The sequence below is a fragment of the Anarrhichthys ocellatus genome, unplaced genomic scaffold, assembly GCF_004355925.1.
Source record: "Anarrhichthys ocellatus isolate YVR2014 unplaced genomic scaffold, GSC_Weel_1.0 scaffold66, whole genome shotgun sequence".
In the NCBI taxonomy this organism is placed as follows: Eukaryota; Metazoa; Chordata; class Actinopteri; order Perciformes; family Anarhichadidae; genus Anarrhichthys; species Anarrhichthys ocellatus.
The window spans coordinates 203,381-220,962 of NW_022280096.1; the positions used below are offsets into that span (position 1 = coordinate 203,381).

General features: G+C 41.1%; 1 protein-coding gene across 4 annotated transcripts in view; it reads right to left on the reverse strand.

Annotated features, from left to right (window-relative positions):
• The window catches only part of fam49a (family with sequence similarity 49 member A), a 37,096-nt gene extending 19,922 nt beyond the window's left edge, over window positions 1-17,174 (reverse strand). For 3 of the 4 annotated variants that reach the window (XM_031872769.1, XM_031872763.1, XM_031872766.1), the window contains exon 1: window positions 17,063-17,174. The gene's annotated coding sequence lies outside the window, so the exon portion shown is untranslated. Of the gene's footprint in view, window positions 1-12,729; window positions 13,856-17,062 lie in introns of those variants that run through there. The other variant, XM_031872767.1, reaches the window with a different exon arrangement.
• Window positions 17,175-17,582: the final 408 nt, after the last annotated feature.

Consider the following 17,582-nt stretch of genomic DNA (forward strand, 5'->3'; position numbering starts at 1 on the left):
ATGCTCAAGGGAATGAACTGGGACTAGAGAAAGTTCAATGATTAAAGTAGATCTGAAGTGGCTCTATTTGAGGCGCATGATTAACATGAAAGGTGCCAGTGCCTAGCGAATGTCCTACTCCACAGACTCCATCTCCCACAGTCCTCTGGGTTCAATGGACCACAGTAGTGAATGTTCACGAGCCCCTCTTATCTGGCTCTGATACCAGCTGGGCTTTGACTGAGTGTTTACATGCCCAACAAACCCTCAACCCACTCATTTAATCAGAAAGAACATATTACATAATCTAGTGCAAATATGTCCAACACAGTCTGAAGTGTGGTTATCCTAAAGCCAAAACCACAGTCTGTAAACGTGACATATTTGAAGCTTTCTTCATGTGTTAAGTGCTCTTCTAGCTCTAATGTGCATCCTGTTACTGGGAAATATGATGACTGCCAGGCGTATCTAACGTTGATTGCCATTCAACCTGAAATGACTCACATTTGTAAATGCCTTTGTGGCTGTGATTTACGGTAGCAACCGGAATTACTGGAGAATGACTCTCTGCCTCAGTAACTGTCCTGATGTACACCCAGCAAAGGAGGCTGCATGGGCAAACAGTGACTACTGCTGGGCCACACTAACACAGGCTTCCCACTGTTTTCAAGAAATCATTTTCCACGACTTCTCCAGTGTTGATCAAGCTGCTATGACAGACGGGAATCGCAACATACATTCATATGTTCCTCTCTGTACGAGTCTGATGTTAAACACATGAGTCTATGGCTTTAACTTCTTTATTAAATCGTCTCCTACATGCTTAGAATTTACGACTAAATGATCATTGGATAATATAATAATAAAAACTACAACATTGCCACAACATAACAGCCTATTGTAAATACTCTGGTCTATAAACTATCACGTGAACGTTAATATGATCCTGACCATAACTTAGCTCTTAGGAGCCCATTCTCAGCTAAGACAATGTTGAAATCATTTCCAGGACATTTTACTTTTTCTTTTGTCTTGGGTTTGTTATGTTATTTGTTGCATGGGAACCCTGTAACACTGGTTGACACCTAACAGGATATGTGCTTCACACAACTATGAACTGGCCATTGAAGAAAAGACCAACACCTCTGACAACAAAAAGAAAAACGGTGGATATTACTGCAGGGCAATTGGATTGTTTGGTGCGACTTCACATTTTCTCCCTGCAGTCATCACTCAGTGTAACGGAGCAGTTCAGTGAAGAAACATCCTGAGTATTGTCGCTCGCAGTGATGGGAGAGTGATGAGCACAGAGAGACAAAGTCAGTCAGAGAGCATTTGTCAAGGTCCACACAACCGTACTCCGAAAACTGGCTCCAAGAAAAGACCAAACCAAACTATGGTTCCTGACTTTACAGTGAGACGCATACTGCAGTCGGTCAAAACATCTTCCTTGTCCTGAGGGGAGGAACAGGCACTGACCTACTTTGGATGAAGGACCTTTGTTTTCTTAATGCTACATTTAAGTTTCCACAATCAAAATGAGCCATAATTCAGATTCAGCCTGGGCTACAAATATGAGAAGCATCCCTGAGTACAGCGGTTGTACAGACCACAGCTATGTTTGAGCTCATTACAGTCATCAATAATGCACTCACTAATCTTAAATCAACCACCAGGTAACATTGATTGTATCACATGGGGGGGGGAAGTCGATGAGAGAACTACCATGTACAACTGCAAACATAAATACTTTAATAGAAGATAGAGACATTTTCAAGGGATTTTCTCTCATTGGATACTTTAAAATATTATATTTAAAAACTATGAAAATCTTTAATTAAATACAGCTATTCGCATTCCAAATAATGCGTTCGTGAATCTCTCATTCAGTTTCAATAATCACCCAGTGTGTGGGATTAGTATGTACAATACAAAAAAATGTATATAAATAATTAATTTATAAGCACATATTACTTATTTGTGTACATAACTTTATTCCAGAAACTGAATGATCAAACTCTACTCTGTTGGTTTTTCACGGCGTTTATCACTCAAGTATCCTAATTCAAGGCTCAGCATTGAGCTTCTTCAGACACACGGCAACATTTCCACATGGGTTTGGACTTTTTGTGAAAATGTGTATTTGTTTCGTTTGCATTAAACGAGCATTCCGAGTCAGATCAGCTGCTGCTGCTCCATTACATCCTCCGTAAAACTGGCGATCGGAGACCATGGCACAAAGCCTGGATGGCATGACAGCTGTTGATGTTCACAGACATCCAGGATTCAACCTGCAAATCAATTATTTACATAGATGAGCATCATCTCCACCACACATTCCCAAGACTGCTCCAGGTCACGCAACGGGAGTGGATGTGCAAATGTGTGAGCGAGTAAAGAGTAAGCAAACATAGATGAGACTAGGCCTGAGCAATATATCAATATTATATGATATTAAATCGATATCGTGGTATGAGACTAGATGTCGTTTTAGATTTTGGTTATCGTACTATGAGCTAAGTGTTGTCTTTTCCTGGTTTTAAAGGCTGCATTACAGTAAAGTCATGTAACTTTCTGAACACACCCGACTGTTCCAGTTCTATTATTTGCCTTTATGTGTTTGTGTGTGTATTGTGGAGACTACACATGTCTTTGATGGGAAAAGTCCTCAGCTGTAGTGTGGAGAGCGAGGGATGGGAGGGGGACACATCTGGCTCGGGACGATCTGCCTCTAAGGGTTCAAACAAGGGTGAACACTCAATGGAGGTTCAATGGGCTGGAAGACTGCAACCCTCCCATGAGTAAATGAATGTGCGTGCGTGTTTGTGACAACTCTGGAGCTTCTTTCCTCCATTCTGCATGGCAACAGCTGATGAATGGAAGATGGATTCAGAACCCACCAGTGAGCTCTGGGTTTGGGGATTTTAAGGGGGGGGGGGAGAGACAGGGACATCACTAACCGTTAACATTCATTCTATTGACAGCGCTGTATGGTAGCAAGTGCCCACATTCACTTTGCATTGATTTTACAACATCAAAATCCTTCAATACTACTGTGACAGTGATGCACGTAACCCAAATGAAAAACAGGAAGAGCTAGAATTCACACTGCACCACACTAAAACCTTTCATTCAGGACTGATGCTCCGTCGAACAGGAAATGCATCTGTCTTCTCGCCCTCTGCACACCAAAAAGAAAGAAAAGAAAAACTCAAGTGTGGGAACTGTGTTTGGTTGTTTTATCTCATGCAGGTGGAGCTGCACAGCTTCGTGTGAGCTACTGCCATCTCATTATTACAAAGCTTGTAAACCAGTACAGTTCCTCTTCACTAGAGATTTATAGAAAGTCTGCTGTGGTCTAACTGCTGCTCTGAAATAATGAAAGTTAAGTGTTTTGTTCCCTCAAATCAAGAATAATCCTGATTAATAATTCCAAACACAATGTCTAGCAACATAATCACCACTAATAGCCTAATTAACTATACTGTCGTAACCGAGGGCAGTAGTTCTAAAAGTATGAGGCGCGATGTTTTACAGCAACAATAGATAAATTATGATTATATTTAACTTACACTCGTTCTATGCAGCTTAGAATACAAACTTAAAAATCAGAATGCCCCGAAAAATGTAAATTAAAAACAAATATTTAAAAAAGAAATCATTTGAATTGTGTGCTTTTATGCAAATAACCACTCCAGAGGACACTAAGGTAAAAGGATAGGTATCTGTTTGTCCAAATCCCTGTTGATTTGATGTATTTCGGACAAGTACGTTTGGCTATCGGGGAAGTAAAATAACTATGTTTTTAGAAATTGAAAAAGCTTAATGTGAGGACCTGCCCACAATAAGTTGATTGTGGTGAATTTCCATTATTGGGATAATAGTTAGTGACTAAAAAAAGGCTGTCTAGCTCGACATCACGGTAAAGAAGTGAAAAATAGAGCTTGATTTAAAAGGTATTTATGCAGCTTTGTCTGTTTGTGTTTGTAAACTAACCAATGAAAGTAGTCCCGTCCCCCCGAGTCGACAAGAGAGAGAAAGCTGTGGCCGGATGATGGGGAGTAAATAAGGAGAGAAAGAGCGGCGTTAGCAACAACAAAGCAGTGAAATGATTTGTTGTTTGGCCTCTCTGCTCTGCTTGCATATATGTGTGTGTGTTTGTCAAACAGACTTGCACCTCCTCATACATCCATCCATGACACAGACAGAGATGTGACCTGGTCCCTAAAAGGAAAAAGCTGCATCTTATAAAATACAGGAAGAAATAACAGAATCACACTATTTTATTTATGCAGAGGACCACATGATTTATGATCATCCTATTTAAGATTGTTTGTTTTTCACAAAAAAAAAAGAAGGAGGTTTACAATAAAATATGTCCCAATTATAATCAAAATATTGTTTCATAACAAAATATAAGATAAATGTATGTTTAAGTGCCATTTTAACGGTTTAAAGCATATTCTAATGATTATCGAGATACATGGATTATATATCAATTATTTTGACCAGAATAATGGTGACATGTGACTATTAAGGTCAAATGTAATAAGGCGAGTCAACGTCCTGTCCTGTATCTTGTTGCACACATTTCGAATGGCCATGCTTATAAATCATTGAACCTGGAACCCGATGACACAGAAAAGACATCTCAGTGTTGTTGGTGTGGAGGGACGAAGAGCTGCCAGTCACAGATACAGAGATTTAGAAAAGGCTCGTGGTGCTGGTCGAACACAGTAAATACCAGACGGAGAAAAAGGACCACCAGCCAAGAAAGCTTTATTGCAGCTAGTTTGAAGCAACTAGCAATCGCCACAACTGACTGTGATAGGCCCAGACATCTGTCAATCAAGCAAACATGCTCAGTACATTTTCTCCCCTCTCCTTATTAGGGGTGTAAAGGTACACATACTGGCCATGAACTGTTTGGACTTTCTGTGGTATGCCTTATTAAACAGAGTAATTACAAATGAATACCATCTAATTAGAGGCTACAGGCACCATTAGCTGTGTGTCAATTGTTGACTATTATCGAAAACAAGCCACTCAGATTGCAATAATTAACGTTTTCTAGAGATGCACCAATTTTCTTCGCCGATTACGGTTTCCATTTGAACGTTTTTTGACAATTATGAAGAACTATGATTGACAGCCAGTCAGACTAGTTTTCACTACTGTCCCAGAAAAACTACATTTTACAAGATTACATTTGAACACATTATAATCCAGCTCTGCTCAATACTAATGTATACGTATTGGCGCTTGAACACATCATGATAATCTCTGTTATCTGTAGCTGTCTCTGAGCAGAATGGGGATGAATTACAGTATAATAAGTGTCTGATTAAGTTGTTCCAAATGTTTTTACAGTTATTCCCCCACAGCTTATTTTGGACTTGCAGTTGTGACAAATTGCAGCTTTTTGTCTTTCTCACTCAAACTGTAGAACTTTCACACTGATCAGATGTGTGTGTGTGTGTGTGTTGAAAACTGTCAGCTTGTCATCAGCAGCTGATCGATCGGTGCATCTCTAATGTTTTCTACCATTGCAGGTGCACAACCATACTTTAGAGAGCACAGTGCGTTAAGTTCTATTTGAGTTTGTTTTTTGATCATAATTCCATGTTTGAGAGTTTTCTGCCTTTACCATTGCAGCGTGAATTATGGCCCAAAACAAAGAAAAGATCTTTGTGCCAGAAACGCATTGAACTGTGACTCCAAAAAGTGATGCAAGTATTGAACCCTGCCGTTAATCCCTATATTTGGGTTTTCACATTGATGCTTGACTGGACGTCTGACTCAAAAAGCGTAATAATGGAGGCGTGGACGTTTCAACACACAGTTTAACACTCAGTTCAACAGATCCTTGGTCACTGTGTGTGTTCATGTGCGATTAGGTTACAGCTAAACGAGTGAATGTGTTCTCGGTCTAAAATGTCTGTGCACTAAGCCAGCACTTCTTATGTCTGTAAAGTCAACCCGTTTCCTCTGAGAGGGACTTTGTATAAACCAAAGGAAACCAAAATCAACACCAATGACCCAAAATAACTTGTTTGGGAATCTCTAGGAAAATGACTGGCAAGCACAAACCAATTGTTTAACTAGTGTGCCTCTCACCGCCAATGTTTTCATACAGACTGCTTCTGTTTTCACTAGTTATTTGGTCTTGTTAGTGAGCATTTACACCCTCAAATACATGAATAAAGTTGGCACTGAGTCTCTATACAAATGAGCCCCTACCTCCAACGTACTGAAGATCTACTCACGTAGAATCTGTGAGTGCTGCAGAAAGTTTTTTATCTTAAAACAATCATGAAAGACATATCAAGTGATGATTAGGAAGGATGGGAATCACCGATTTTACCATAACCGTAGTTATATAAAGTCAGTTTCTTAACCATAGGAATTGATATGAAGCTATCTATGATGTCCTGACTCCTGTGAAAATGATTCTTGTTCGAAGGGGATGTTTTCACAGCAATATAAAATAGAGATGAATTATGACCCGTGTAACTTTCTAACACTAGCTCTAAGCAGCTTACAACATATCCTTAAAACTACTACTGACAAGATTTAGTTTATTATATCAGAAATATTCTGTTTAATAATCAAATTTCCTGAAATGAAGATGTGACGATTATGTCAAAATATTAAGAACTAGGTATATTTCGTGATGAAATCCCAATATTGTTGACCAAATACCTCAATATCGATGTTGGGAAGATATTGTAGGGTTGACTATTGGTGCTTTTACAAAATATTTACACTGACGTTTTTGATAGATAATCATCGGTAATGTGGATATAATGACTAAGTGGGTAAAATAATAGAGCAGCTAGATCCGTCTGATGAGTTCATAAAATAACATCACTTTACTGTAATGTAGCCTTTAAAACCAGGAAAAGACAACACGTTTGCCATATTATGATGTCCAAAATCAATATCTAGACTCGCATCACGATATCGATATAATATTGCCCAACCCTAGTCAGTAGAATTAACTGTGATTAAAATAGATAACTTATTATTGCAGAATAAGTAGAGCTTGGCACTTACGCAGCCAGGACTATGGATTCTATTATCCTGGGAAAACAAACTAAAGATGTATGCACATATGAAACCAGGTTGCACTTCAGAGTGAAGGGATCACCAAGTGGCATATGGTCAAGCTCTGCTCAAGTTAAGCCCAAACACTACAAGCCACTCAAAAACAAACACACCAGGCAGCCACTTTCAAAGAAAACAAGATTTGTCTCGGCCTCCTGCATCCATTTTTAAAACCCTTGTGCCGTTTTGACTGGCCAGGAAAACAGGCCTTCAAATGGGGTTAGGGGAGCTGCCTCAGGCTGCCTTCGCTGGAGCAAATGTGACAGCAGGGCATGTTGGGGGGGTTGAGCTCAGCTCCAGGGGAGGTTGGCTGAGTTTTGCCCTAATATGGACACGGGCTGGGGGGCGGTAGGGTGGTCTGGGTGGAGAAGGGGAAACCTGCCACCACAATGGCAGGCTTGCTTCCCTCTGCTGCATCGCTGACACTCTTTACCCTTCCCTCTTACAGTCTACTTCACATACCAGCACAGGAGTCCACTGTTCTGGTCCACTGGCCGCGCTTTAAGCGCTCTACGCACACTGAAGAACTATTTCGCCGTTAGGACTCGTACACCAAGCACAGCTCATTTTTAAGTAGTTGGTTGCACTCTGAAATGCTGAAACCAGAGCATATCAAACAGTCACACAGCACTGAGTCTAGTCTGTTCAGCTGCTGGCTCCGCGTGCCCTCTGGTGCAGTCAGCTGGGCCGGCTGCCTCGCTTTACACTTGCTCATTTACAGACTCACCACTATCCCTCCGCCACATCTGGCCTATGGTGGAGGGAGAGGGAGAGAGAGCGGGATGCCGATAATGGCAACAGGGGGAGGGGTCAGGAGACGTAGTAAACAACTCGGAGAGCTTCTGTCAATGCTGAGAAAGAGAGGGTGGGATGGAGAGAGACGGACTGTCGAGAACAATACAAGGGGAAAAGAAATCAAGGCGAAATGCAAGTAGGAAAGTTAAGGAGGGTGTTTGGTATTTGAGGAGGAGGCTGTCTTGCTGCTAGCAGCCACTGCTACGTAGAGTGGGACTCCGGGCGGAGGAATTCCTCCTACGTCTCTGCTCAATGCCACTTCTGTTCTGCCAAGCCCTGCATGTCCACAGCACAGTAGATACAAAGGGAACCATGTCTGCGTGGGACAGAGTCTTGTGTGGAACTAGTGTTGCCGAGTGTTTGTGCGAGAGCATCAAGCAATCTCCACCACTAGCTGGGTGGACTAACACAACTGTTGGCTAACAGAAGCCACCGTGACCCTGGTAGCAAAAGGACCCTAACTAATATACTCAGACAGATGTGCTACTGCCATAAATATTACCTAATATGATCCAATCAACAAATTCTGACTTTTTTGCAGATAAATGAAGTCTGCTTTGACGTTTTTAGAAGAAAGGTAATTTAATAACTGAAATTATTCAAAGGTGGATACATTCCTGCATTGGAAGGAGGTGAACTAGTCATTGAGCCTGGCTAAGAGACAGTCTGGCACACAACACCTCATACAAGCATTAATTGGGCTTTTTATATTTCAAGTTTATCAAACTAAGAAAGCAAGACAGCTAATTAACAAATTTCCTAAAATGTTGAACTATTCCTTTGATAGCCTGTTCAAGCTAAGTGAATCAATGAATTAATTTACCTGCATTTTCAATATCAGCACGATTAATACCGAGTACTCATTGTTTTCTTGTCTGGATATCATAGAAGTAGAGTAGCTTAATATCATCAATATTGTGATATTTGATTTTGCAATTATTGTCGAGCATTAAAGTTAACAACTTTACTGAGGTTTGGTTCCGTTAGTACTGTTTGTTTGGGCTGCTGTAAAAAGCTGTTCATTGAATCCTCAAGGAGACCAAACAACCGAACCGAGTGGGCCTAAAAGAGTGTCACGGTGCGGTTCAAACACGGTTAGCAAACTAACTAACCACAGCATTTTATGATAGTGGATTTGTATTTTAAGCGTCTTTTCAAAAGTTGAACTACTAATAAATCCATCTGCTGTTCATGATATCTGTTCAGCAAGCAATCTATTGATCTGTGGGCTATCGGGCCATGTATACAAAGCAACATGGGTTTTTCTTTGATTAATAGGTCAAAAGATGGCTGCGATCCCACAGTAAAACATCATGTGTGTTAGGGGTGGGAATCTCTCGGCACGTCACGATTCAAGTCGATTCTGCTTCAGAGGGCTACAAAGCCATTATAAAACCATTATCAAAATATCTAACTTTTTTGATACGCGACTTATTTTTTGTCACTCTGACCATCTGCTATTTTTAAAACACTGCATTATTGTAATGATTCATAATTAAAATATTCCATTATCTTTCAATGAATTCAATATTAGTAACAAATAGAAGAGCTTTGTCAACTGGAGGGTTACATTTCCAGCATCGCAAAGAGAACCAACAAGAAAAGAAAGAAAATGGGGCTTGCTGCAGCATCCTGTAGTAAAAAGGCAGAAGTCAGCATGTTCTGAGTCATATGACAGAACAAGCTGCCCTTACTCACTAATAAATAATAAAGACTTCTCTTCAAACAAATCCCCCTGTTATAGGCAATGAGCATTCAGCTCTGGTACAAAAATAACACTTTCTGGAACATGTGGTAAAACTATACATACAGTGACAAAGAGCGGTGACACATGATGTCACACAGAGCGTGTTACTACCATCCTTTCCTCATTGATTCCATGACGTCAGCTTTGCTTTGGTTGTAGAGTATCGCTGTGTCCGTATAAACGTCGTCGTGAATGTTGCATCTCAGTTCCAAAGTGTGCAACATAGCGCAAAAGCTCAGATTCTCAATGACTCAGTAGGGGTGCAAATCCTACACGATCACTTTGTGATTTGCTTCGTCCTCTCCGAGTCAGGCGGAAGAAGAAGCTAAATGCTTCCCTAACTTAGCTTTTAAGCCAGGGGGTGCCGGTCAGGTCGCATCCATATTCAGCAGCTCGAGCTCAGCCACCCTCACCAAAACTCTGTTAGTATTTAGCCCAGCTTAGAAAGTTAACAAGTTACACGTATTACATCTGCTGCGTTTTGGGGCAGCCCAGTGTCACAGAATTGTTACTGGCGATCATAATGCCGATTATTGAATTTTGTGTATCGAGTCATAATCTTTCAAGAGAGAATCGCGATGCATCTAAGAATGCTTACAATCTTTTATTTCTTCATCAGCTCTCAATGACACCAAAGACTATAAACATATACATCAGAAACAGCTGCATAAACCGCTGTCAGTAACTGGAATTCAATTTCCCTGCTGAAGCAATATGACAATAGCCAAAATTAATGAGTTACCTGTCAGTCTGAATAACTTCATGAATAACTCTTCTTGGTTCGTCTGTAAGAAGTGAGTGTGAAGAGGAACCAAACCAGAACTAAAATGCAACAAATGAAGCCAGCTACAGGTGTGAACCTGAGAAAGGGGGTGCAAGATGCTGACAATGTTGTTCACAGCTCAGAGAAATGCTCTCCAGGTCATTTCTGCAAAAACAGGCTATACCAACGCAGAGTGGGGCGTAGGGGTGTTCCTTGTGAAAGCAGACCTATTTATGGCGTTCTGGCTCAGTGCTAAACACTTCACATTGGTCTAGTAGACGATACTTGACCTTTACAGGCCATGCCTTTGGTTTCTGTCACCAGACAAGTCTGTTGGCTTGACCGACGCCAAGATCAAGTGCACTCGCTCAGCGAGTCATGCAACATATCAGGGCCTCCTTACACTGCTTTACTTTGTTACCTTTGCTCTGAGTCTGCATGCTGTAGATTACGTTAAAGTCTAGTTCAACACACACTCGTTTACACATAGTACAAAGCACAAGCAGCACACACAATGAGAGAATAGGAACTCTGACTATTGACAGTGTGAACCTTTGTCAAATGTGACTTATTTCAGGAACAACTGAAGATTTATATCTTAACATCATGCGTAGTTATATGTTGTAGTTTCACCACGTATGCAACACCCTCTGCACATCCAAATAATGATGTAGTCAAATTTTCAGGACTAAAAATCTGCATTAATCATCACAATGCCAGCACACAGTGATCAGGATGAGAGCTGAGGCCATTTCTTTGCAGCACGCACGCACGCACGCACGCACGCGCACACACACAGCAGTTTGTTTTGTTCACTCCACTGGTTTTCTGTGTCACTAAAGCAAGACGGCTGTCCTCTTAAACATCCTGATATTTCTGCTCTCACGCCCTGTCATGAACAATAAACAGCTGTAAATCTCTGGATTCCTGCACTTGCTGAGATCAGTGAGAGTGCTGCTGAATTGCAAAAAAGAAAAGAAAAAGCCAGTCAGAGGCAGAGGCCAAGATCCTTCTGCCAGCTGTGGAGATGCAAAACAGCAGGTGGCACACAGTCAGCTCTCCGATCTCTGACAAGGTTAAATATCGTGTTTTATACGTTCAGCTACTGGTGCACTCTAGAGTTGTGCAATCAACCGAGGCTGTCAGTGACCCACCTGACCCGTCTTAAGACAAGGACCTCGTCTTGTCTCGTCATTAATATCTACGCTTGACAAAAATTGTATGAAAGAGCACAAAGTTCTTCATACATCTAGCCTCTTCATTTTGCTCTCTACGTGCACCAGATTGATGCATTTAACTTTAAAATGATTTTAGTTACTTCTAAATGCTTGATGCTCCAAAGTCAATGAATAATTGTGCCAAATAATCGTTACCTCAATATCAACCAAAATATTTGTGATTAGGATTTCTGCCATAATTGAGCTGCCCTAGTGCACTCCTCTAATGCACATTTGTATCAAAAATGTTTTTACATTCCAACTAAATGTGGCGGCAGCATCGTGCCAGAAAAAGAGAAGTGGCTTGCAGGTAATTTCACTTCATAAACCATAAAGCGTGACAGCAGAAGTGCGACAACATTGACCGTTTGTTAAAAAAGGTAGTCAACTCTGTAAACAGAAATATGAGCAACGTTTCTGATTGGTAGTGCCTGTGCAGCATAAATATGATTACTAAGTAGTAATTGACAAAGAGTGAAAGGGGGGGGGGGGGGGTACTAATTCAATCTGTGGATCTCTTCGTCCTGTAGTTTTTAACTTTCAAACAGTTTCGTACAGCAACACGTTTTCCAAAGCTTTCCAATTTCCCAGTGGCCTAGAAAGCATGATGCTCTGGGCATTTGTGCATAAATAAACCAAAGCAAAGAAGCCGCTTCATCAAAGTAGTTTGAAATGGATGGGACAGATGGTGTGCATGTTAAATGACCCAGTCGCACCACCATTTAGGTTTCAAACAACAGGTTACTTATCTGAGAAGATGCAGCATGAGCCCTTACAAGGCTAATAAGAATGAAAGTGATAAAACAAGGAGAACAGGGACTTCCATATTCAAAGCAGCCACTGTAAAATGTATACATCTTGAAAAAAAAACTACCTTTAAACATTGCCACACATGTTTTAAAAGAGGATTTGAATCCCTCTTATTTAGTTAAAAGAAAACCGCTTCCTATAATAGAACAAGCTTAAATGATTTCTGTGGAGAGTCTATGTCGTTACACGAGCAAACATTACCACAAACCAAAGAAAAGATAGTAACAGCAATACTGGAGCACTTGAGGGTAATAAACTGAACAGGACTGGAGTAGCCAGTGAGAGCACAGTGAAACAGCACACAGACTTACAGAGAACTGTTGTCCCGCTGACAGGATGCGAGTGTAGAAAGTGAAACGTGAGCGGGAAGTGTACGGGGTCATAAAGCAGCACAGTTCCACACACACTTATTCTCACAGGCGGACTGACAGACAGATAGAGAGGCAGACAGACGGGTAGTTTTGAGGTGAAACAGGAACTCGGAGCAGACAGAGATTGATTTGGTGCTGTACTGTGACACAGCCATGGTTGACTACACACATAACCAACTTCCTGACAAATAAAAATAGGAGGGGATCGAGGCCAGCCGACAATAAATACAAATATTGGACATTTTTTACTGAAGGACATTTTTCTCTGGTGAACATTGAATGCCGGTGGTTTAAGTGTAATACACCTTTAAGCGATAAGCTGTTCTAACAGCTGAGATTTAATAATCTTGCTTTGGCAAATTGTGAGACTGAAAAGGCTCCTTGTGTAAGTGGGTACACTATTACAGCTAAAATGATAGCCCTGAGTCATTGGCCGTTTTTCACAAAAACGTTTAGTATTCAAATGTCCCATTAAGCCATGACAGTGGGGCAGTGAGCCATCATGCCGAGGTCGAGAACCTGATCAATGGAATACAGCCATCATTAGTTTTTTACTGTGAAATGTCTTAAAAATGTCCTGTTATGGATAGTGATTACTAGTCATAAAGCCCCACACACACACATTTTTTTCTTAAGTTGCATTCACACCAACATTTTATATGCATATAGTAAAGCTGATTCTGATTCTGATTTAAGGGTACTTGTATTGGTACTGGCATCGTAGTTTGTTAAACGATACCCAGCCATATTGATGTGCATAGTTTAGTTAACTGAATTTCATCAGGATAATCCCACTGAGCATCAATACTGCTTTCCAGAGTCCTGGATCCATATTACAAATAAACAATAAATAAAAACAAAGAGCGTGTCATAACAAGTGCATCCATTGTTATTAGTACACCCCAGCATCGGTCCAACCCACTTTGGCCCTCTTGACTGAAATTAAATGCCCTCATATGGTTGTAGCAATATGTTGGAGAATAAATAATTTTATTACCTTAATTTTTCAAACTCCTTTTCTTCTGTCTGTCTTCTCGTTACTGTATACAGTTCAACTTCCCACCCCCACCCCCCCCCCCCCCCCCCCCCCCCCACACACACACAGTTAGCTGAGCATCTGTGGTTCCAGAGCCAGTGAGAAGTCTGTTGTGTGTTCTGTTCCAGCCCAGATGGCAGGATTGGCTGAGTCAGCGGTGGCTGGTGGTCCACACTAAACTGGATGATTAGTCGTTGACAACAGGAGAGGAGCCGAGCACTAAGAGCTATTAGCAGAGGGACTTCGTAGCCAGTTTGTTTCGTCTGAATGGAATAATGATTCAAATAAGTGTAATGAGAGCTTCTCCTGAAAGCCATGAACTAACAAATGAACAAAGTCAAGATGATTGAGGCCTCACATATTTCATTTTAGTCACTGTAGTTGAGACCGTGACTTTGCCGTACCTGTAAACGGCTGCCTTACTTGCTTTTGCTTAAAAATAACGGTTGTTACTTTCTAATTGTTTTCTCTTGATACATAGAGACTTTGTCATTCAGTTGAATGAACACAGGAGGAGGAACTATAATCTGACACGCATAAACAAATGTGTGATCCAATGTGCCAGAGACAGCCTTGCCGTGCTGCTGCATAACCTCAGTTGGCAACAAAAGAGAAATAATGATATAAAATGGATTTACACTGCTTGTTCAGCTAAAACCTAAAATCAGATATTAGACTTGGCACAATGTGCAGCACTGGAAGGAAATCCTTTGGAAATTCTCATATAGTGTCACAAAGCAGCTTGTGATTCATAGTTGGACTTTAACAAACAAAAACTGCTGCTGCAAGCATTTGGAGTTTGAGCACAGCCTAAGTGTGAATATCACATTACCTTTATCTGGCCTGGTGAGACGTTAAAGCAGCAGCTGGATGCCTCTGTGTGATACGACTGTAATGCAGTCACCATGATTCAATCATGAGAAGGGTAGCATTGACGCCAGCAGGCATATTCACCAAAAGTGATGTATTAAATGCATTCATGTGTAGTTTTGTTTTAGGTATGACATCAATACATATTTTGGTTCTGTTTTGATTAGTGTGGGGGTTGCAGTGGTAAAACTTTACAGCTTTACGCCCGTGTCTTATAGTGATCAAAATAATAATGCTAAACATCTTCTTGTCTATGGTTTATACATTCCTTTCATAGTGTATATTCTGCAGAAGTTGTGGCAGCCTAGCAGTACTTAATAGAAACACTGCGATGCAACACAAAGACTGTGCGACGTCATATCCTGTTTTTCTGTCACAGACGCAAACACTGAGCGGCGAGAGAACAAAACTACAAGACGTTAAACTGCAATCCAACAGCTCCTGCTCTGCCAGAGCAATGGTCAAGCAGACTTTCAGCCACACACACACACAAACACAAACACAAACACACACACAGTCACACACAAACACACTGCATTCAGCCTCTGCCAAGACCCATTTGTAAAGTGTGACATGTCTTTGCTCTTTTCAGTGTTCTCTCATTTGCTGCACCACATCGCTTTAGCGCAGCATCTGACACCTTTACATGGTTCACACGCGCCACGCAAAACCCAACATAAACTGATTAGTCAGTTCACATTAGCCGTACACCTGTAACAAAGGATTATCAGGTGAGTACAGTAATCCTTGCCAAACCAGTCTGCTGGGACACGTTTACACGTGGTTGTGCCAAATGATATGCGATCGCTGCTTATAGTTGACTTGGCTTTTTTCTTCTTTTGGGGCTATACGAAGCTCTATGTGCCCTAACATGTCTCCACAGTGTTTAAGTGAATACTGAGGCACACAGCTAGACTAGGCCATGAAAAGAACATGCAAAGCAATTCAAATTCCTCAGTAAGAGATCAGGTTCATCCACAAGTCACACAATTCAAGCAGCATTACAGAAATGCTGCAAGCACGGGCTGGCACACCGACTGAGACAAAACACACATGTGCACACACACACACACTGTTGTTGAGGAGTGCAGCTGTCGCTGTATGTCCTCTCTAACAAAAGAGCGCCATTTCAGTGCATTGAGAGCGACAATAAAGCACATTCCTCAGAACCACCAACATTTGGTGTCTCAAGCTGACGTTAAATGTAAAACTGGCAACAAATATGTTACTAATTGTAAGTCCTGACACTTTCCAAGACCCCTAGCATTAGATAGGTAACTGGTTCGAACACATTGGTTTGCTGTGTTTAAGACCAATGTGGACTCGGTTTTGAGAAAATCCTTAGTCATGACTGATTTCTTAAAGAATCAATACCAACAACTATGTAACTGTATCCTCCTCCATCACATACTGAATTGTGCTGGGTAACATTACCACCACTCCTCAGCACTGCAGTGACTCATAATACTGAACCGAATGAACCATGGCCAAGGTTGCTGTTATTGGATATAATGACGTATGTACTCCAATAATATCCCATGGGGCAAAAAAAAAAGTCACTCATTGACTCATATCAAGAAAAGAGAAAGAAACAGCTGCTGCTGTCGGGCATTTACAACCGAGAACACAACAACAATAACTACACTAGGATAAAAGATCTCTTATATTGGTAAAACACGTTAAGAAAATCTCACATTACAAGAGCAGAAGGGAAACTCATATTTTGTTACAACCACCTGCCAGTAAGTGAACAGCACATCGATGTCAGTTTGTGGTTGACACTAGTCTACAAAGTTGTTTGAACACGGTGATAGCGGATGGAAACAGTTGTTAAATTGTTATAACTTGAAGCAAACCGGGGTCTCAAAGTATTTCACTTCACCCACCCACCCACTCATTCATTCATTCATTCATTCAAGCGATTGAGGGTCGAAATAAAGCAATAACCAAATCATTATGGAAACTGAAAACGGGGAAACTCAAATGTGGCTCCAATTCGGCTGCTACTTACAAGCTAAGTTTGCTGGCTAGCCAGTCCGCCTGTTAGCTGGGGCACTGCCGTCCAGCAAAGAATATATCCTGAATGAAATAGTCAGACAGAATAAATAGGGTACACGTAGTGCTAACTACATGTATTCACACGCTTGCACAACGTTTAATACCACCACGTAACTAATTTCAGCGCCCAAAAGCGGGTAGTTTTAGCTAGCAAGGCTAGCAAGTCCTCCCCCGGCATCTCTTCCCATGTGAGCTCGTTTGACAGTCACTGATTTGACGGGGATACACAACTTGGCACACCAGGTGAAGTAAATCCAACTCCAACGTCCACGAAACACGAATAAAAGTTGGTTTAACACAAACACGTACCTGTATGTCTCTTGGAGTAGTACTTTTGAGGATGTAATGTTGGTCTCAGCTGTACTTTCACCGACCTTGGCAGCTCTCTGTCCCCAGCAGCGACAGACAACAACAGTCAGCGCATACCCCTCCCTCTGCCACCAGACAAACGAAGGAAGAAAAGGGTCGACATTCAAGCCCCGCCTATTCACATTTGTAATTGGTCAATATTAGGGACAGTGCAAAATGAGCCAATTAAATCCACAATTGTTTTCCTTTTTTTTGCGCAATAGTAATGCAGCAAATTATTTCTTATCTGCAGTGCGTTGCAAAGATTTAGTGTCTTCAACTTCAAACCGATATTGAAGCTTATGATGAAAACACTTCACGTTTATGAAACTGTATCTATTGTAATGTTCCAGTGCTTTAATTTCCAGAATATCCTTATTTTTTAAGGATTGTAACACGTGTGCTTTAGGTCCATATAGTTATAATACTTTACCACCTTTAATGCTATTTACAAATTGTACTTTCTTTATGGATTCCTGAT